The following is a 5,179-nucleotide window of genomic DNA, read 5'->3' on the forward strand; positions in this document are numbered from 1 at the left end:
AGGCAGGAGACTGGTTTTGCCACCAAGACAATGCATCTGTTCACACAGCCATCTCAGTGCTCCAGTTTTTTGGCAAAAATTCAGGATAGAGCTCTTGCCCCACACACCTGACTCACCTGACCTCGATCCATAGGACTTCTTTTTGTTTCCTGGAATAACGAGGGACATGAAAGGACAGCGATTTGATGAGATTGAAGCAACGAAGGAAAAATGAGGGAGGTGCTGTCAGGCATCCAAACAGATGAGTTTGAAAAATGTTTCCAAGAATAGAATCACAGATTTGACAAATGTATTAAATGTAATGGAGAGTACTTTGAAGGTGATAAAGTTGTTTTGTTAAAAAAAAAATCACATATATAACTTTGAAAAGAAATTCCATTTGGTGGGGGAAGAGGTTATCCCCTCCTAAAGCCACATTGCTTCCAAAAGGGCATGGACTCATGTCACGTGCCCATAGGAGCACTCTGGGAGTGACACATCTCATTGGAAGCATGAAAAAAAAAAGTTATCTTTTAATTTTCATTTCATAGTGTTGACCATCTTTCCAGTTCTCTGGTTTCTTCTCTATCAGTGAAGCAAGTGAGGTTTCTGGAAGACTGGTCAGTTCAGACTTCAAGTAGAGTCAACTTTACATCACAATCATTCAGCAGATGCTTGCTGGGAGCTGCTTGTGGCTTAGGTAAGACTTACCACTGCAGCAAAACATATCCCAGAAAAAACATCAACAGCCACTCTGTAGATGTGCCATCTCGCCACAGTCACAATGGTGATGTGTGGCCAATAGGATGTTGCCCCCATGTGGAGGTGAGAGTGATCTTCCTAACCCAACTGAATCCAGGGAGGGGTTAGTGGAGAGAGAGGGGGAAAGGAACTAGAGGCTACACCTTCAGTCTCAGTCTAGATGCTGGTGAGCCTGAGAATCTATGCACCATAGATTCTGCATTAACATTCAGGCTGGCGGGTATGAAATCCATATAACCAAGACTCCCCAGGGAAACCAGGAAATCAGGCTCCTGGGCCTTTGTTATACCAGCTCACTAAATCTCAACCTCCTCCCTCAGAAAGCATCCAGGAGACGCTGTCAACAAGTCTACCCGAGGGAGGTCTGAGTAGGCAGGAACATCGTCTGGGGCAGTCCCCTGCCTTCTTCTCTACCGAGGGTTCACCTGTGTATTTTGTTGTTAGTTGCTATCAAGTCGACTCTAACCTGTGACAACCCTATGCGTGAGGAGTAGGGTTTGTGGGACTCTTACCTTTCAGAAGCCAAGTCTCGCTCAATGGTACCTCTTGGATTTGAACCAACTACCTCTCAGCTAGTTGCCAGATACTCCGTTGCCAGGACTTTTTGTAAATCTGCGTTTCCAAGCAGGTGGTCTCCATCTTTGCCAAGCCCTGTTTCAGACACACAGTAGGTCCCGGTAAGCATGGGTCTGGAGAGAGGCCAAGACCATCCAAGGTGGTCTACTTTGAGACACAAGTGAATTTGCTCCTTATCTTTCTTCTCATCCTCCTACAACAAGCCCAACCCCAATGCCGAGAATTAAGTTCATTAAGATTCACCATCCCAGCACTCCCGCCATCATCTCTTTGTTTTCTACCATAGCTCCTTAGCCTGCAGTCAAATGAACTCAAGGAAAATGATGTGACTTGGCTTTGGAAATATATTCCTCCGGCTGCCAGAATGGATTTAGCAGACTGGGAGCTCAGTTCGTCACTTCTTCCACGACTGCCTTCACGCTCACAAAGGGCTATGACAGTCCCTGAGTTATGAGAGGCCATTCCAAGGCTGTGATGGATTTGATTGCTTTACGCACTGACTTAAGATCTCATTTCCTGCCACACTCACAAGTGCTTGCTGGGCTGCTGCAGGGAAGCCCCTCACGCTGGGTTTGTGCTGCCCCCACCTCTACCCAGCTCCACTGGGACAAGGTTGCTGAGCCTTGAATTGCTGATTTGAGCACAAGCCTCAACGACGTCAGTGATTTAAGGGTCCAAAGTTGGCTCCTGCATTATTGGCGATGTCTCCCAGCCAACGTGCCCGCGTTCAGTTGTGACGGTTTTGTTTTTCAGTCTGCCTTTTGAGTTGAGTCCCAGGGAAGTACTCTGCAAGAGATAGGGAAATCGAGGAATAAACGACTCAATTAGGCAACTAGCAAGTTGGCATTTAAAACCAAGCAGACCTCTCTGTAAACCACCTCAGACGGGTCTGGCGGGAGACTGGGGCATTCTGGGCTGGAACGTCTCATTTGAAGACGGGCCGTCCTCTTCTGTTCTAGTGTTTGGGGGATCACTTGACTGTTTAGCTGACGGCTTCCGCCTGTGTCTCTCCGTTGTTTCTCCATGATGCAGACACTCTGTCATGTTTTCCTCTTCATCGGTTTGGGAAAATCAACACTCGCACCCACATGCAGAGTTAATCACATTCATCCTCCCCTGAGGGGTGTCTTTCTAATGCCTTTCTTCCTACTTGGATCAGAAGTTCCATGAGGGCAGGTGCCAGGTGGGCCTTAATGATCGCTGAATCAGTACGATTGAAGGCAGTGCCTGGATGATCGTTAATCTTCTCGAAATATTTTGGGGAGAAACAGTGTCTCTAGCTGGAGGAGTTAGCCACACAGAGCGGGCACAGACGTTAAGGAGGCAAGGATGGGGGTAGCGTCATGGGCTCCTTGGGCTAGCAGCATCAGCATTGCGATCGGGTGCTGCGTGGAGTCAGGTTGGCCCATGGGACAGAGGAAAGTGGGCCCATAGGCTTCCCTAGCTGGAGTCTTTAGGGGACAAGCTCCTCAGGGCTTGTGCCCACAGTTAACAGCCGAGCGCTCACCAGCATGCCACCAGTGCTCCTGGGACTTGTTAGAATTACAGTCTTGGTCCATTGCAGACCTAGTGAATCAGGACCTGGGGATGGAGCCAGCATCTGTACATACACAGCCAGTCAGTGGTTCTGATCTACACTCAAGCGGGAGAGCCATTGGTAGAGGAGGGGGCTGCAAGGATATGAGTCTATCTGCGGAGAGTGGGAAAGCAACTCCTCAAGTTTACTCGGACAATTCCCAATCAGAAGACAGGATGGTGTGAACTGTGTTATGGAGACAAATGAAGTTCGAGAATGCCCAATTGTAGTGCCCCACCTGTCTGAGGTATCCCTGTAGGTTGCATATATATTGTATGTATGGCTAAGCATGGGAAGAGAATATCACCAGCCCCCATATGGACATTCGGGACAAGACGTATGGACATTCGGAACAATACCTGAAAGGGTGGCGGGTTGTGGGGGGGGGCGCGGGGGCGGTGATACTTGAGAAGCAATGGAAGGAGACAGAAAACTCAGAAGGTAGGACTGGAGAAAGGTGTTGTATAAAGAGAGTATCTTTTGAGTCGTGGTGAATGTACGACGCAGAAGGAATTAGATTTGAATGAACACGACACTCTCTCTGCCGTTCAGCCTTGTCAGCAAATCGAGACGCTGTACTGTATTTATTTAAGGATGTATTTCCATTGTTCTTCCCTGAAATCTACTGACCATTCAGGTCTTTGGAGACGTGTACAGTCCAGGGTCTCAGTAGTATTGCTCCCTGAGCATGCACACTTAGAAATGCCCCCCACCCCCAATCTCCACAGACACCCAACATACGGTGGCACAAACATGGGTGACAAGTGCCTGCTCACTGGGTTTGGTCTCCATCCTCTCCTGCGTGCATTTTCTTGAAGGAACCCTGTAGTCTGCCAACTTCATTGTCATTTATCCCTGGACAATTTGTTAACTTCAAGCATCCTTGAATGCCAACCTGGATGTCTTTATAATTGCTGTCTCTGTCAGAGCCTGTGTGAAAAATGTCACCGGGAGAATGAAGTCAGAAAGCGAAGTTGCTGCTTGTTCCTCACGAAAGGTGACAACGACCGAAAGCATTACTTGCTTTCAGGACAGTTTTGAGAACATTTCCAGCTCCTGAAAGAAAAGACGTTTGTAAAATTGGGAAAGCTAGCCTGCTGACATTGACAGTGAATTCATAATGTGCATGTTAATCTAGCAGACAGGAAGAGGTTCATATACCTTAGAAGAGGGCTTTTGTTGTTGCTTGGTGCTGTCAAATCCGTTCTGACTCACAGCGACCCACAGCGTGACAGAACAGAACACTGCCCGGTCCTAAGCCATCCTCAGCTGAAGCCCATTGTTGGAGCCACTGTGTCAGATCTTTCTCTTTCTAATGCGTCTTCTCTGGAAGTGGTCCCTCCTGATGACATGTACAAAGTACATAATACCAGTTGGCCATGCTCCTAATCTTAAGGAGGATTCTGGCTAGATGAGGGGACGTCAAATAATTCTTGGAGACACGGCATTCCATTTTGCCATGAACTTTTTGAGGCTCCCTCATATTTCTTCAAAGACAGGTCTTCTAGTCGTCCATGGTGCATTCAGGATGCTTCACCGACACCATGATTCAAAGACATCAGTTCTTCTTTTATCTTCCTCATTTCTTTGACTTTCACATGCATAGAAGACAATTAAAAATGTCGTGTCTCAGGTCTGGGACATTTTAGTCTACAGAGCGATATCTTTGCTCTTTAACATTTTCAAGGGCGTCTTCTGCACCAAATTTGTGGAATGCAATTTGTCCTTTGATTTCTTGACTGTGTTGTTTCCCTGGGCTTTGATCATGGACTTCAATCTTTTTTTTCTCCATTAGCCATGATGTTGCTTCTCGATGCAGTTGTGAAGATTTTTGTTTCCATTATAAAACTCTCTGTCATGGAGTCAATGCTGACTTACAGCAACCCCTCTGTGGGTTTCTGAACTGTAACTGTTACAGGAGTAGAGAGTCCAGTCTTTCTCCTGAGGGGTTGGTGGTGGTTTTGAACTACCGACCATGTTGATTGCAGCCCATAATCCATACGGCAGAAAGGCCATGTCATCTGAATAGTACAGGTTGTTAATAAGTCTTCCTCTAACCTTGATGCCTCCTGGATCTTCATATAATTCACCTTCTCGGGTTATGTGCTCAGCATACAGATAGAATAACTATGATCAAACAATAACAACCCTGAGGTGCACATTTCTTGATTTTAAGCCATGCATTATTCCCTTGCTTTACCCCAAAGATTGCTTTTTATGAAGATTCTGCACGAGCAGAGTTAACTGGTCTGAAATTTCCATACTACCTGTAATTGGTTAAGATCC

The sequence above is a fragment of the Echinops telfairi genome, unplaced genomic scaffold (genome assembly GCF_000313985.2).
Source record: "Echinops telfairi isolate 266 unplaced genomic scaffold, ASM31398v2 ScPeMD7_5592;HRSCAF=6446, whole genome shotgun sequence".
Lineage (NCBI taxonomy): Eukaryota > Metazoa > Chordata > Mammalia > Afrosoricida > Tenrecidae > Echinops > Echinops telfairi.